Source organism: Dasypus novemcinctus, chromosome 8 (genome assembly GCF_030445035.2).
Source record: "Dasypus novemcinctus isolate mDasNov1 chromosome 8, mDasNov1.1.hap2, whole genome shotgun sequence".
Lineage (NCBI taxonomy): Eukaryota > Metazoa > Chordata > Mammalia > Cingulata > Dasypodidae > Dasypus > Dasypus novemcinctus.
This window is the reverse complement of record NC_080680.1, coordinates 10,697,553-10,714,720: the sequence shown is the minus strand read 5'-3', so window position 1 is coordinate 10,714,720 and position 17,168 is coordinate 10,697,553. Positions and strand designations below refer to the sequence as shown.

Below are 17,168 nucleotides of genomic sequence, written 5' to 3'. Positions count from 1 at the left end.
TGGAGCTGGCCCATGCGCAGTGCTGATGCGTGCAAGGAGTGCCGTGCCACACAGTGGTGTGCCCCGCGTAGGGGAGCCCCACGCGCAAGGAGTGCACCCATAAGGAGAGCCGCCCAGCGCGAAGGAGGGAGCAGCCTGCCGAGGAATGGCGCCGCCCACACTTCCCGTGCCGCTGACGACAACAGAAGCAGACAAAAGAAAACAAGACGCAGCAAAAAAGACACAGAAAACAGACAACCGGGGGAGGGGAGGGGAATTAAATAAATAAATAAATAAATCTTAAAAAAAAAAAAATTTTGAAAAATAAGAAAAGCAAAAAAAGTAAAACAGCACACCAAATCCTAGTCTTTCACCCGAAGGCACCTAAATCACATTTCCTTGATTAGCATGATTTTTTTTTTCAGCATAAGCCCCTGTTAGCAGTAACTGATTTGGCAATAGACTCTGGGGCTAATAAGAGCAAATACTCTCGCGACACCACGCTGCATTTTGAGGGGCCCCGGGAATGGGGTCTCAGGCCAGCCTCCCAGTGTCTTGGGGGTAGGGGCATTTTATGAGCCTCTCCTCCCTGTGCTGGGGCAGCTGCCAGGTGGCCAGGGTGTGGGGGAGCCCTGAGGAAATGAGGGCTTCCTCAGAGCCCCCAGTGGGCAGAGAAGGGGAGGGAAAGCCAGGTGGCTCCCCACACTGCCTTGTTCCTGGTGGCCCACTATGTCCATCCAAAACAGTCTTCCTCTGTCACCCATCTTATTACTAACACGACGAATACAGCTGCTTATTATAAACCAGCTCTAGAAGACGAGCAGCATGGAATACAAGAAACCAAGGAACGAACTCCTAGAAATAAGCACTCTGTGGACACAGTGGGTCTATTTTCCCCCCAGAAATGTATTTGATATCAGGGAAAGGCTACAATGCATGCCATAGAGCAGGCTCCATCAGAGAAGAGCGGGAAGGCAGAGAAGTGGGGACAGGAGGTGACGGCCAGCCAGAGGAAGGAGAGTCAGCACAGCAAAGGCAGGTGAGCGGCGGGGCTCAGGTGTGCGCAGGTTACATCCCGGCGCAGGCGAGAGGTGTCAGGACGTGCTTTCAGCCTTGTCAGAACTGTTCTCCATGGGTCCGCTTGGGAGTATCTTTCTGTGCGAGAACACGTCTGCAAGACAAGAGAGGAAAAAACCACCATGCTGGATTTGTTTTTCACTGCTAATAAATATGAATCATATTCAAGCCTTTGTGTGGGAGGAACGCTTTCTCATAGTATTCATTTAGACAATAATACAAATTAAGTGAAAATTAAGTGACCCTGTTCTCCAGCAAAATCTGCCTCCAAAGTCTATTTCCCTTCTCTGTTTGTGGGTCACACTCTGCTCCTTGCAGGAAAGCTCCACCTAGAGAGAGAGCTGCAAACGCTGCCTGTACCTTTCTTAGTCCTTAACTTTGGCTTCTTTCTGTTTATACTTATATTTTTCCACATAGAGTGAAAAGAAATGCCCACGGGCTCATTGGAGAAGAGAAGATACTAAATAGAATTTCAAAGGAAAACAGCAGCGAGGCGACAGGGCACAAGAGGGGCTGGGAGGACGGTTTTGGGGCTTCCCAAGAGAAAACCTCCCTAAACCTACAAGGGCAGACACGCACCGCGTGCGACAAGGCTGAAGGGATGACTGCATGGTCCTCTCGGAGATGCCACACAATGCTCACACAACTGGACAACCACTCCGAAGAAGTGGGAGGGAAGTTCCCATTTGGGCGAGGAAATTAAATAAACAGAATTCAACTCAGGAATTCAACTCCGATTCCCAGAAACACACATCATCAGTGGCTTCAAAATTGGAATGAAAGTATTTCAGACTACAAAGTGCAGGCTTTCCCAGCACCTAGAGTCTTTCCAAAGGCTGTGTATTAGTCAGCCAAAGGGATGCTGAGGCAAAATACCAGAAATGGGTTGGTTTTTATAAAGGGTATTTATTTGGGGTAGGAGCTTACCGATACCAGGCCATAAAGCATAAGTTCCTTCCCTCACCAAAGTTTATTTGGAGCAAGATGGCTGCCAACATCTGCAAGGGTCCAGGCTTCCTGGGTTCCTCTGGGCTCAGCTCCTCTGTTTTCTCCACAAGGTCAGCTGTAGACTATGAGGTTCTCTAGGCTTTGCCTCTCTCCACAAGGTCAGCTGGAGACTATCAGGTAAAGGGCTGTGTCTCTCCCTGGGGTTTCTGCCGTGTCTAAGGAGTGGTCTGTATTCCTCTGTGTTCTTCTCCTGGCTCAGGTCCTCTCTTCCTGGGGCTGGCTTCTTTTTTCTCTGTGTGCTGACTTCCTGAGGCTCCAGCTTGAGACTTCAGCATCAAACTCCAACATCAGAAACCCCCAACTCTGTCCTTTGCCCTGCCTTTTATCTGTGAGTCCCCACCCGCCAAGGGCCGGGGGTTCAATGCCCTAATGACATGGCTCAATCAAAGTCCTAATCATAACTTAATCACACCGAGGTACAGACCAGATCACAAACATTATCCAATAGCTATTTTTGGAATTCATAACCATTTCAAACTGCTACAGGCTGTGACTTTACACACATGAGTTCATTCAGTCCACACCGTAACCCCAGCTGATAAGCCCTGTATCCACCACCCAGAGAGGCACGGATGTGAACGACTTCTCCAAGGTCACCCGGCTCCTAAAAGGCAGAGCCTGCTCCCAGGCTCCAGGCTGAGCACTGTTCTGTGAGTCAAGGGCCTGGCTCAGTTAAGGAATGTGGGGCAGGAGCCCCCACACTCCCTCTAGCCCCAAGCTCTGTACCCTCACTTCCTCTTGTGAAAATGCTACACAGAGCTGCCCATCTAAAGGAAATGATCCCGGCCCATGCGCAGGAACGGTCAGCAGACAGGACTCGTGGTGCCCGGCTGGCCCACGTCACACAAGGCACGTCATCTGATCTCTCCGGCGAGGCAGATGCGGACAGGAGCCCCGTCTGTAGACGCGAGAGGCCGAGGAGGGCGCAGGCTGCCAAGGACCACCAAGCTGGCCTTCGAGCCAAGTCCCGCCCCTGTCGCATGCGGTGCCGCCTCCGGGTTCTGCGGCTTCGGCTCTGGGGGCTCTGGGAACAGGGGGTCACACGAAGAGAAAAGCCAGCCCCTGCGCTCAGAGGGCTCAGAGGAGGTGTGAGAAAACAGGCCTAAGTACATGGAGGGATGAGAAGCCCTGAACGACGATATCCACCCAAAGAGCAGCCACGCGGCAAAGCGTTCCGAGGCAGGTCCCACGAGGCTCCCAGCGCCAAGTCGAGCTGGGGAATCAGTTTCTGTCCGAGCGCGAGCAGATCCCCGGGCGGGTTTCTGGCTGGGCATTTAGGTAAGGAGGAGCGTCCCCCAGGCTGCTTCACCACCCCTGGGGGAGCAGAAGGCTTCTCAGAGCGGGAAAGGCTTGGATGGGACCAAGGAGACTGAGGAGGGGTGGAGAAGGGGAGCGCCAGCGAAGCACCCAGCAATAGTGGGGAGAGGGCTGGGTCCCCGCGGACTGGGAGGCACCTGCGGGTGCAGCTCCTGGGGCCTGAGCGTGGGCTCCCTGTAGCTGAACCCAAAATGGAGAACCCAAGAAAGCAGGCCAAAACCCCACATGGGTGTGCCACAAACACAGGAAGGGGCTATCTTCTTAAAGACTTGCAGGGAAGCAATGACTGAGACCCGACAGGCGGATCTGGCAATGTAGACAGAACAAGAAAGACCCTTTCCCCTCTAACAGCAATAAGCAAATGGAATGGGGGGAAGAGAATAAAGGGGGATGGAGAGAAGCCCCTGCCACACCAAAGACAACACAATACGATACACAGGTCTGCACACAAGGAGTTCATGAAAAAAAGCATAAATGGAAAATCAGAATAAAGGGAAACCCATGTGATGTCCTCAGATATAAAGGTTTAGTATTTCTGAAATACAAATTCTCCCCACATTAATAAATTCAACCATTTTAATTACAACCCTAATGAGATCTTTTTGAACTGAGCACAGGCTCTGATTGGGCCACATCAGTAGGGTGTTGAGTTTGCACACACCCCCAGGGGGTGGAGACTCACGGAGAAACCACACCGCAGAGAAGGGAGGTTGGGGTTTTGAGCTGGAGCCTGGGAAGTAAGCACACAGAGGAGCAGCTGTGTGAAGAAGGAGAGAAACTCCACTAGAGGCAGAGGTCCCAGGAAGAGAGACAAGCTGTTTGCCTGAAAGTATACAGCTGGCCTTGTGGAGAGAGCAGAGGTGCTGAGTCCAGAGAGAAACAGCCCTGGAAGGAGAGGAACCCAGGAAGCCTGAACCCTCCCAGATGTCGGCAGCCATCTTGCTCCAACATGCGGAAGTAGACTTTGGTGAGGGAAGTAACTTCTGCTTTATGATCTGGTAACTGTAAGCTTCTACCCCAAATAAATACTCTTTATAAAAGCCAAACAGATTTCTGGTATTTTGCATCAGCACCCCTCTTGGCTGACTAATACAGAGGTGAATTAAAAATCCATTGTAAAAAGCAAAGTAAATAAAAATATTAGAAGATTATTAGTATAATCCTATGGTGAGGGAAAACTACAAGCCAGAAAGGAACAATTGACAGATACACCCTAGTAAAAAAATTTTTTTAATTGTATGGCAAAATATTTCCAGCACATCTAAATAAGCAAAAAGCTCCCACTAATTGATAAGAAAATTAAGAACCTAATAGAAAAATGGACAAGTGATATCAACAGGCAATTCATGAAAGAGGAAATGAAATCAGCTAATAAATACAGGTTCACCTTTCTGGTGCACACACCATACAACTGAAACAAAAACATTAACTATTGTGTTGATCACAAAACTGGCAAATAAGAACAACATTAATAGCATCCGGTGTTCACCTGCCAACGTGGCTGAGAAGTCCAGTGGTTTGGTCACGTGAGCACTGGCCTGATGGTGACTGAGAGGTGCTTTGTAGAGGGATTTACATCATTGGTCAGTAGATTGCATCAGCTTCAGCACTTAAGGGTAGAGGCCCTTTATAGTCAGCACAACATCATTTTCCCAGGAAAACTAAGCAAAAATGGCAACCGTTGACTAAATTACCGTATAGCCATAACAATTTGCAGATATTAAAAGTAAAGATTTAGATACCAATCTCCTATTTGTATGTGAAGAAAGCAAGTTGTGGAGTAATGATCTGGTAGATTCCCACTTTTACCAAAAAAGAGGTGAGGCTGCTGTGTGTGTGTGTACGTGTGTGCATGCAAATACAAAACAATGTAGAAATTAACGCTGATCACCTCACCTCTTCTAAGTGTGAGGGGAATGGAGAGACTCTTTCGTCATCTTTTTTTTCTCTCCCACTCTACTGTTCAACCCATTACAATATTCATCTATTCTGTTTTAATTAAAAAAGAGAAAAGAAAAAAACTTTTTTAAAAATAAAACAAGAAATTGTCCTTATTATTGCCTGCATCAGTAGTTCGTTCCGCATTGTGGCTGCACAGTATTTACAGCGTGTATATACCAATATTTGTAAGGAAAATCCATGGACAATTGTGCAGCCTGTAGTTTGGGTCTAATTATGAATAATTCTGTGACGAACATTTACACACTGTGTATGGACATATGTTTTTATTGTGAAGCCATATGGTACACTTAGGTTTAACTTTATGATAAACAGTCCAACTGTTTTTCCAAAGTGCCCGAACCATTTTACTTTCCAACTGAAATGACGCACAACATTACGATGAGTGAAAGAAGTTGCAAAAGACCTCACACTGTATGATTCCATTTACAGGAAACTCTAGAAAAGGCAAAATTATAGTGATGGAAAGTACTGTGGAGAGGGAGTGATAGAAAAGTTTTATATCTTGATTGTGGTGGTAATCAAATGACTATGTAGAAGTACCAACACTCATCAAACTGTCCACTTAAAATTGGCTTACTTTATTACATGGGAACCAGACCTCAGTGAAGCTAGAGAAAATTTATAGCCTTAACTTTTTAATGAAACAGGAAACATAGCCTACCTATGGCCCACCAATTCTACACCTAAGTATATATCCGAAAGAAATTACTGCATATGTTCACCAAAAGACAGGCACAGAAACGTTCCTAGCTGCTTCATGGTATTTTCACTCACTGGAACACTATTCAACAATAAAACTACTGAGACAAATAACAGTATGAATGAAGTTGGGACAAAATGATGATGAAAAAAAAAGCCAGACACAAGAAAACATTGTATCCCCCTAGTCAGGAGAAGTTCAAGAACAAGCAAACTGGTGGATCACCATCATCAGGGAAGAGATCAGGTGGGGGCTGAGGGTGGGTAGTGACTGGGAAGGGGCACAGGGCGCTCTATGGGGGCTGGTGCAATGTCTTGATCAGTGTGATGGCTAAGTTCATGTGTCCACTTAGCTAAATTATGGTGGCCAGTTGCTTGGTCAGGTCAAGCAAGCACTGGTCTGATTGTTATTATGAGGTTATTTCATAGATGAATTTAAATCATTAGTCAGTTGATTTGCATCTACAGCTGATTGCATCTACAACCAACAAAGGAGACTGCCTTTAGCAAGGAGGGTTCTCTCCTGATCAAATCAATCGGAGACCTTAAGGCAAGAACTGAAGATTTCAGCAATCACAGAGGATTTTCTGCCTCCTTCAGCCAGTCAGCTTCTCTCGGGGAATTCAACTTCACTTTCACCGGAGTTTTCAACTTGTAGTTTCTTTCAGGAAATTCAGGGTCACCCTTATCCAGTTTCCAACTTGTGGCCTGCCCTACGGAATGCAGACTTGTCAAACTCCATGGTTGCATGAGCCAATTCCTACAGTAAATCTCTGAATACTCACCTATCTCGTTGGTTCTGTTTCTCTGGAAAAACCTTCACGAATATACGAATAAGAGTTACTCTAGTGTATGCATACAGAAAATTCCAATGAACCAGACACTTAAGATTTGTGCACTATACAAGAGGCATTTTTATACCACAAGGCATTATTTTTTTAATTCAAAGACAAAAATAAAACTAAAGCCAAGAAAACCAGGTAGCAGGATGGAGATGTAAGTTACTGTATAAGTAGGAGCTATTGCAGCTTTTGAAGCTGAAGAAAAATACGATGGAAGTGATTTCAGGAAAGGAATACGGCAATTTTTAGGAGCAACTGGAGAAATGGGCTGAACAAATTCTTTTTTTTAGATCAGTGGGAAATAATTTGAATCAAACAATAGTACATTTCCTTTCCACAAATCCTGCTTTGTATTAGGATATGACATAATGATCCATTGCACTGCCGGGAACATATCACAAAATATTTACAATAAAGCATTCAAAATAACACAAACACAAAAGTCAACAAGGGGTGAAATAAACCATTTCTTCCGAAATCTCGACTCCGATGCCCACAGCACAAGGAGAGGAGAGAGAAAACAAATAGGTCCCTAAGATTCCCTGGTCACATGTTTCAAAAGAACTGGAGATGGAGAAGAAATGAAAGGGAATGGATGTTAGCATGCCTTCAATAATCTATCTATTCGGAATGAAATGCCCTCTTGTATGCAGGGACTTCTGACCAAGGCTAAAGTCGAGCTGAGTCTCTGCACGGAAATTAGAAAACACCCTGACTGTGGAAGTCGCTCTTTCGCCTCTCCTGAACAAGAGCCTCTTTTTCCGTGAGCCAGCGACGGGAACAGAAGCCTGCGATGGCATCGGGAGTGGCCACAGAAGCCCTTTCATGCCTTTCATGAAAGCTCCACACGTGTGGCCCTGAGTCTGCACTGAGCCAGGGGCAGCAGCGCCAGCCCCGGGGCTGCAGGAGGCGCAGCAGGAGCTGCCTCTGCCTTCCTCTGGGGGCGGCAGCGCTTCGGTTCTCCCGACGGGCCCCCGGGGCTGTGAGCACGCAGGGAGCCACGTCCGTCCCCCTGGGGCCGGTGACCTGGGCGTGGCCCTGACTGCTGCCGTGGCTTTCGCCTCCGTGGCCGCTGCCCTGGCATTGCCCGCCTCAGGTGGCCGAGTCGAGCTGGGTGGGACGCTTAAGACCCCCGGGTTTGGCAAGGGAGCCGGTGGGAAAAGCCCGGATGGGGCAGGTCCGAGTGGGGGCAAGAAGGGGGGGCACAGCATGCCAGGACGAGGCGGAGGGCTAATGGGAGGCTGGCCCTGGTGGAGATCCCCCAGGAGGAGGGCCGGGAGTGGGGCCTGGGGCAGGGTCAGCAGCTCTGCCCGGTGGTGGTCCTGGAAGTAAGTCAGGGTGAAGGTCCAATGCGCAGCTCTCCAGGTGGTCTCAGGGATGGAAGAGCTCCTGGAGGTGGTCCCAGTGGTCCTGGCATGGGGGGTCCGCCTGCGGGGGAGCCTGCTGCTGTGACGAAGCTGGAGATGTGCCACCAGGCACGGTCTCCTCTACGCCACGCACAGGATTGCTCTCCTGCCTCGGAATCGTCAGCATCAACTGCACCATCAGCCTCTGAGAACTCCTCTCCTTCTCGTCCCTCCCTGGGATTTCCTGTCCCACCAATCAAAGCACCGTGGCCTGAAGAGTCGGCTCCCTCGCGTCTATTTTTTCCCCCTTGGTTGTCCAGCACAGCTGCAGATCGTACACTCAGGCCTGTTTTTCTTCATCGTTGTCTCTGTCCCGGTCATCGGGCTGCACGAGCGCATCCCCCTGACCGGCCGGAGTCGCCGTCGTCGGTGGTCACCAGTCTCCTCCGGATCCACGCCCAGGGGCCGGCTGCCCTCCTCGCTGGTGCTGGAGCACAGTCGGGGCTGCATGTCACCTACGAGGACAAAGAGCCGGGACAGAGCCGCACGTCTGCGAGCCGGGAGGAGGCGGCGGCCCTGGGCGGACCGGGAGGTTTCCCGCCGGGGCACACGCGGCGCCCCGTGTCCAAGAGGAGGACACGGAGGGGCTGCCCCAGCTGGGGGCCCGTGGGCTGGGCACTGAGGCGGCGTGGCTGGGTGGAGATGCCGAAGGAGCACGAGGCTTAGGGCAGAGGAGCGCTCACTTCCACGCTGAGCTTTCCCAGCAGGTATTGTCAGGAGACTGGCTGGGTCGAGCCCTCTTCTGTTCATATTCTCCTGCCAGCTTTCTGGATTCTTTGTAACTACCTGGATTCCCCTTTCCGTAGAGTAGAAGACGCTCAAGGGTTTCACGCAGTGCTCGACGTTTGTCTTTCCGCGCCCTCCCGTTTAACTGTGGCTTTTGCACAAGGTTACCTCATTTCACCCAGTTTCTCCATGTCATAGATAATCTGCGTGGGAGCCTCCCTTTTCAGAACTGCAGCTCGTGCTGCCACGCGCTGTGTATGCTCCTCTTTAATTCTCTCTTCCAGCTTCCTTTCCAGCCTGGTCTGTGGGGTTCCTGAGTTTTCACTTCTTCGTGGATGATGCATCTCTCCGTCCCACGTTTAAAATCGTGTTTAAAAACAACACGTCTGCTGAGGCTCCGGGGCTGCCGGCAGTGGGGTAGGGCGACTCCTGCTCCCTTTCACCTGGCGGGCGTCTTCCCCGCGGCCCCCCGCTCAGCCACTGCTCTCCTGAAAGCTCACGGCCCTCCCTGAACAGATTCTTAGAGGACGAAGGTAGACTCCATCCTTGAGGGGGGTGAGCCCAGGCCGAGGAAGGCCCAGGAGGAATAGGGAAGTGTGACCCCAAGAGGCACGTCAAGGGAAAAGCCACAGAGGTGGAAGACGGTGACTCTAATCCCCGTGTCCGGGAGAAGTCGTTGCCCAAAGCAGGAAGATCTTAAAAGTAATAATAATAACCACAGTGAATATTCCTGGTGTTTACTAAGTGCCTGGCCCTGTTCTATTACCTTTGACAGTATTAATTTTCTAACAGGGTAGGGAACATCATGATCCGCACTCTACTGATGAGAACATGAAGACAGAGAGGTTAGGTAAGCTGTCTGAGGTCACACAGCAGCGAGGTGGGGTTGCGCACCTGGGAGGTGGATCCCGGGCAGGCTGGCTGCAGGGCGCGGCGGCGCTGGGAGGAAGAAGCAGTTTGGCACATGGTGCTTTTGAATCATGACCACTCACAAGAGATCAAATGGGAACTCCCATGTCAAGGGACTTTGGGATCATAAAACAAAGCACCGCACAAGTGCAAAAGGCCTTCACTGTTAGGCCAGGCACCGAGGGATGCGTGCCCAGTCACGGGGCATTTGTGGCCGCCTGATGTAAAACTCCAGCACATCTCCCTCCTCCTGGGCCCAGCCCATCAGGGCACGGACGGGCCGCCGGGGATTCAGAGCACGTCTAATCTCCCCCTTCAGTTTGGGCACCATTAAACGTCCAGCACTTCCCATCAATGCATCAGCATTTTGCGACGCATTTCTGTGCCTATAGCGACAGGACTTGTGCCTGAAGCTGTAAATAATGGAGCCGAGCGGCTTTCAAACCTCGGTGATAATACGCTTCTCCTGGGCAACCTGCGCAGATTCTTCGGCCCATCCTGTTCTCTGCAGCTATCCAAAGGCTCTGTGGGCCTCTGGCCACAGGAAAGAGAGCGCCAGCTCAGATGTAAGCAACACAGCGAGGAAACAATCTAAAGGGCACATATTTAGGCACATACACTTCAGAGCCTCCAGCTCCCCGTTCTAATCGACGACAGGCGCAAATGTGCTACATGGATGCAATAGATTCAGATGAAAGCAGTTCCTTCACCAAACAGCCAAAAATGCTACCCACTCCTAAGAAGCCAAGAGATGATTCACAATTCCCAGAAAACTGGAAAATCCTAATTTGCTTGTGCCTTGGGGGGCTCAAGAGGCCCAAGAAGGTAAGGCAGGCCCCACCCAATGCACACCCACCTCCGACGCCCACCCCACAAGGTCTATACTTTGGCTTGGCTCCCGCCAGATGTGAAAGGCTCAGAAGTTGATTTTCATTAAGACTAGGTGAATGAAATAGGGGAAGGGGAGTGACAGAGTAGTAATATATGCATACATCAAATTAAATGACTATATTACCGCAATTACTTAATAGTACACTTAAGAGGAAAATGCAGGGCACAAATTTTATATAAAGTATGACGGCAAATATGTGAAATCTAAGGGGAAATTTTTCTCCACTTTTTTACACTTAGATTTCTCTAGTGAATATGTTTTTAGGACGTCCACAATGAGATAAAATTTACTTTCAAGGTGTGAAGGTTAGCGTAGAGTAGCGGTTTTAAAAACCGGGCAATAGTCGGCGAAGTCTGAAGGCAAGTTTGGTTGGCGTGGTGGGGGCAGGTAGAGGCCAGGGGTGACAGAGAATTACCAGCCTCTACTGTCAGTATTCCGAGGGGGAGAAACCCTGGTGTAAATTCTATATTTTCTCTCCTAAGGAACGGCAGTCCCCGGAGCCTGGCTTCCACCCCAGGGGCAAACACTAGTGACATTCCTGGTGTTTCCTCCCAGGAGTAACCTGTAAATAAGCAATGGGAAGCTGAGCTGTTTAAATGAAGAGAAAGGTGTGTCAGGAAGATGTAAAGCTCTGTTTCTAAAATCTGCTGAGGTGCATGTTTCCATCCTCAGCAAATACACACAGGATTGCCCGAGGGGCAGGCTGAGCCAGGGCCAGGGCCAACCCCTCCCTGCCACCCCCCACCTCCCGCCTCCCCCCACCTCCTGCCCCAGTGGACTGTTCTGCAGGTCCCAAGGTGGGAGGGACAAGAAAGAATGCCAGGGAGAACAGTCTGAGCCTCTGACCATACCCAACGATGAACGTTTTTTAAAAGTGTAATTCCCATTTTTAAAAAAAGATTTATTTTATTTATTTCTCCCCACTCCCTCATTGATTGCCCTTGTTGTGTCTGTTTGTCTTCCTTGTTTCTTTAGGAGGCACCAGGAACTGAACCTAGGGCTCCTATGTGGAAGGGGGGTGCTTAATTGCTTGAGCCACCTCTGCTCCCTGCTTTATTGTGTCTCTTATGTTTTTCTTCTTGTGTCTCTTGTTGCATCACCTTGTTGCATCAGCTCGCTGTGCATGCCAGTTGCACCAGCTTGCTGTCTTCTTTAGGAGGCACTGGGAACTGAACCACGGACCTCCCAGGTGGTAGGCAGGAGCCCAAATGCCTGAGCCATAGCCACTTCCCAATTCCTTCTTTTTTTAAAAAGATTTATTTATTTCCCCTCCCCCTTCCTCCACCCCAGTTGTCTGCTCTGCATCTATTTGCTGCGTGCTTTTCTTTGTCCACTTCTGTTGTTGTCAGCAGCATGGGAATCTGTGTGTCTTTTTGTTGAGTCATCTTGTTGTGTCAGCTCTCTGTGTGTGTGGTGCCATTCCTGGGCAGGCTGCACTTTCTTTAGCGCTGGGCGGCTCTCCTTACGGGGTGTATTCCTTGCGCGTGGGGCTCCCCCACACGGGGACATCCCTGTGTGGCACGACACTCCTTGCACACATCAACACTGCACATGGGTCAGCTCCACACGGGTCAAGGAGGCCCGGGGTTTGAACTGTGGACCTCCCATGTGGTAGACGGACACCCTAACCACTGGGCCAAATCTGCTTCCCCCCAATTCCTTCTTACAATGTGGAATTATTTTCCTTCACTCACTTCTTTTCTCCCCCATCTCCCTGGAAGGGCAGGTTGTTAAGAAAATAGCTCCTTCAAGTTAGGACAGGAGCAGTCAGAGGCAGCAAGGAAGGGCTTGCTGCTACAGCCATGCCTCAATGGCAGGGTCCGAAAACCCCAGGCCCAATGGCGAGGAGCCAGCAGGGGTCTTGGAGGAGGACAGAGGTGGGAGAAGGGGGTCCTGCCAGACTAGAAGACACCCTGAATGCGTTCGGAGGAAGATCGCTTTGCTTGGAAAAGACGCAAACAAGAAAGGAATGCCCCGAGCCTCATAAAAATGCCATGGAGACGATGATGGTGATGGGAAGTGAGTGGCCCCAAGTGCCTGCAAGGGAAGCCCCATCAGGGCAGGTGCCGGGAGCTAGGGGCATAGGCGGGCATTGGGAGCTCCTCCAGGCGGGGGCGCTGCAGCGAGCACTGGGCCCTGATGGCTGCTGTTCCAGGCAGGGGAAGGAGGGTCCAGGCAGAGGGCTGGGCACATTCGCTTAAAAAGTGACCCGTCGCAAGCTAGCTCCACGGAGGGGGAAGCACCAGCAAACTTATCAGTCAATAACAATCTCTCTCTTCTTTGATCTTTTTCGGTATTAAAATACATTTAACTAAATTACAGGAAATTGAAGCTTGGCTAATTGAATTTACTTTTGAGTGTTTAAAGACGTGACTTCAAAAGGAGTTATGAGATGCGGATCTTTGAATAAGCTAACAAATCTTCATTTTTTAATGTTATAACCTGAAGAGAAAGGACATTATACCAAACATTATTCTCAAGCAAACGAAGTTGAGTTTTCTGAAATAAGTGGCTTCCATACTGTTAAGCAGTTACAGATGTGCTAATTTTCATTTGAAAAAAAAAACCCTGGAGGCAGAAAGAAAGGAAAAATGATAGAACGTAACTTTTCCACATGGAGTTTGTCTAATTAACCACATCTTCTGAGCTGGCATTATGAGCAGCTTGCTTTTTCTGCTGCTTCAGTTTTAGTTATTTCTTTCAACTCCTGAAAATTTTAAGATTTCCACAAACACTGAGCACCTACTATGTGCTAGGCCATGAGTCCCTACTAGTCCTTGCCAGGCACTGCTGTCCTTGTGGGCCCCTGGGGAGCTCCTTAACCTGAGCTTCTCAAGGAAAGGCAAAGCTCAGCTTTGTAGGATAACTTGGCTCAACCCTCAGCATTTGGAGACACTTTAGGTTCTGTTACTTTTCAATAATAAACAATAAATACGAAGAGCTTATAATGACAAGAAAATGCTTGTGATAAAAGGAATGAAAGGTGAAAACAGCCATTCATATACAGTCTGAGCATTATTGTTTCAAAAATGCACATGAATGAAACAATTATGAAAGATATAACATTATGTGTAATGGGAATACCAGAAGGAGAAGAAAGAGAGAAAGAACAGAAGGAATATTTGAAGTAATAATGACTCAGAATTTTCCAAAACAAATGACTCAGAAGCCCAGAGAACACGAAACAGGATAAATACCAAAAAAATCTACACATAAGCATATTATATTCAAACTGCAGAAAATTGAGGACAGAGAGAAAATCTTGAAAGGAGGAAGAGAAAAAAGTACCTTTCTAATAAATGAGCAAGGATATGAATTATATTGGACTTCTCTTCACAAACCATGAAAGCAGGAATAGAAGAGAGTGAATTATTTAGTGTTGAAATTCACCAATCTATAATTCTGTATCCAGTGAAATTATTCTTCAAAAGTGAAGGAGAAATGAAGGCTTTCTCAAATAAATAAAAATCGAGTAATTTGCCAGCAGATCTGCCTTACAAGAACTTTTAAAAGAAGTTATTCAGAGAGAAGTGAAATGATATAGGTCAGAAATTTGTTTCTACATAAAGAAAGGAAGAACATTCAAGAAGGGATAAATGAAGTTAAAATATTTTATTTTTCTTATTCTTAATTGATCTAATTGACAATAATTTGTTCAAAATAATAACAGTAATGTATTGAGTGATTATAGCTTATGGATAAGTGAAGCAATGTAATGAGGGATGGGAGGCAGAAATTGGAAATATTCTGTTATAAGATACCTACATTATGCAGGTAATACCAGAAAAAGAAAGAGAGAAAGAACAGAAATGGTATAGTGCTATTTGAAAGTGGACTTAGTTTAGCTGGAAATGCATATTGCAAACTCCAGAGCAGCCACTGAAAAAATGTTAAATGAAATAAAACCGGTATATAAGAGAGGAGAGAAAATGAAGTCATAAATCATAGAAGGCAGAGAAAAAGTGGAAGACCAAAAAAAAAAAAAAAAGAAATGAACAAGGGCAACAGTTGAAAATAGTTACAAATATGGTAGCTATTAATCCAATTATATCAATAATCTCTTTAAATGCGAATGATCTAAATACACCAATTAAAAGACAGAGATTATTGAGTGGATGAAAAAAGGAAAACCAATTCTATGTTGTCTGCAAGAAACCCATTTTAAATTAAAGACACAGATTAAAAGGAAAGGGATGGAGAAAGACATACCATTCTAACACTAATCAAAAGAAAGATGGAGCACCTGTATTAACTTCAGACAAAGAAGACTTCAAACTAAGGAAAGTTATCAGGGCTAAAGAAGGGTGTTACATAATGATAAAAGGGTCCTCCATTCTCCAAGAAGACATAAAAATGCTTAAAGTGTATGTGCCTAACAATGCAGCATCAAATTGTGTGAGGCAAAAACTGATACAACTGCAAAGGGAAATAAATGAACCCACTATTGTAACTGGAGATGTTGACATCACTCTACCAGTAATTGACAGATCCAGCAGTCAAGGGCTCAGTTGAACTCAAAAGAGCCATCAATCAAATGGATCTAATTGATACTATTTTTTTAGTTTTAAATTTCACTTTACTTATTTATTTCCCCCCTCCCCTGTTGTTTGCACTCACTGCTCTCAGCTCTCCACGGTGGTGCCAGCCAGCTCGCCTTCACCAGGAGGCCCTGGGAATCTAACCCAGGGCCTCCCATATGGTAGACAGGAGCCCAATTGCTTGTGCCACATCCACTTCCCTAATTGACATTTATGTAACACTTCATCCAACAACAGAATAGGCATTCTTCTCAAGCTCACATGGGACATTCACAAAGATATACCACCTTCTGAGCCTTAAAACACATCTTAACAAATTGAAAAGAGAAACCATATGAAGTTTGCCCTCTGACCACAATGGAATTAAACTAGAAACTGATAATAGAAAGATAGCTGGAAAATCCCAAAATATTTAGAGATTAAACTGCACACTTCTAAATAACATATTGGTCAAAAAAGAATAAGCATGGGAAACAAATAGGTTAACATATCCCTCAAATTCCCTCACATTCTGAGTCCAACGTTCTGAATCATTTTTGATTCAGAATTGTGCATGTCTGTATTTTCCTACACAATTCATCCTCTGAGTCATCTAGAGTGTAGATGATATAGCACGTTCTCACAAAAATGTTCCATGATTATTTCCAGTAAGTTTATCCAAGCTACTGGTGCCCATTCTGCAAGCTTTAATGCTTGTCCTTTCCAGAAAGGATCAATGGAGTGACTTTAGCCAATGACAAGATTCTTTCAATGCTTGGTGGAGTCTAAGTTGTCTAACTGTGCTAACAAGAGTAACCACACAAACTGCCACTGACCTGTCAGAAAAAGATGTTAAGACACCATTGATTATAAGATGCCTCCATATTTCACAGACATTAAAATGTGAAAAGGGTACATCTTGGAATGAAAATATGGTATTTTAAAATATTAACATTGCTGAGATGTGGGTGGGAGTTTATACTGCTTCTGGATAGACTCCAATTTTGTACCAATAAGCACATGCTAATTTTTTGGTGTTATTGTGTTATTTTTATCATCAGAAAAATCTCGATCTGCAAATTACAGTCATTTCATCTAAATTTCATGCTTAATTTTTATCTTGACACACCCTATGCTTACTAAGGTACAAAATTTCCCACTCATTAGTTCAGGTCTAAGGCACTCCTTTACTATCAAATAAATTAATTGACCCAATAAATAGTAAACAAAAGACTGTGAGGGGTTAGGATAAGCCAGGCTCAAATGAGACCATCAGGGGTCTTAGATCTGGTAAAGTGAGGGTACCACGTTGATACATTTGATCTAAGACGTACATGTTTTCACATTTTAACATTTCTGAAATCTCTGTGGGCCAGGCAGTAGTCATGATTGCAGTTATTTCCTACATATGGGCATCAAAACTTGCAGAATAAATATTATTTGTTGGAAAGAAAATTCCAGAGACAATAGTGGAGCACCTTCATTAGAGGTCAGGGTTATTGATGTATAATTTATAATAAAAACCCCGTTTAGATGTTTAGTTCCAAGAATTTTGGAAATCACATGTAGTCATGTAACCAGGACCAAATCAAGATGTAAATTATCTCCATTACCCCAAAAGTTTCCCCATGCCACTTTGTGGTCAGCTGCCTTCCCTTACCACGAGACCCTGGCAACCAGTGATCTGGTTTCTGTCTTGATAGTTTTGACCTTTTCTAAAATGTCACATAAATGGAACCATATAGCATGTAGACTTTCGTGGCTGGCTTCTTTCATTTATAACAATACTTTTGAGATTCGTCCAGCTTGCTGCATGTATCAGGAATTTTTTCAT

At 46.6% G+C, this 17,168-nt stretch overlaps 1 protein-coding gene, 1 long non-coding RNA gene and 2 pseudogenes across 2 annotated transcripts in view; all 4 read right to left on the bottom strand.

Moving 5' to 3' along the window:
* SHC3 (SHC adaptor protein 3) overlaps positions 1 to 17,168 on the bottom strand; it is a 183,447-nt gene that overhangs the window by 95,444 nt on the left and 70,835 nt on the right. The gene's annotated exons all lie outside the window — the stretch shown is intronic.
* LOC139439479 (uncharacterized) overlaps positions 866 to 17,168 on the bottom strand; it is a 33,082-nt gene continuing 16,779 nt past the window's right edge. The window contains exon 2 of the long non-coding RNA XR_011649346.1: positions 866 to 1,150. This is a non-coding gene — a long non-coding RNA (uncharacterized lncRNA). The remainder of the gene's footprint in view (positions 1,151 to 17,168) is intronic.
* On the bottom strand, positions 7,554 to 8,740 carry LOC139439422 (WW domain-binding protein 11 pseudogene; annotated as a pseudogene).
* Positions 8,742 to 9,998, bottom strand: LOC139439421 (WW domain-binding protein 11-like; annotated as a pseudogene).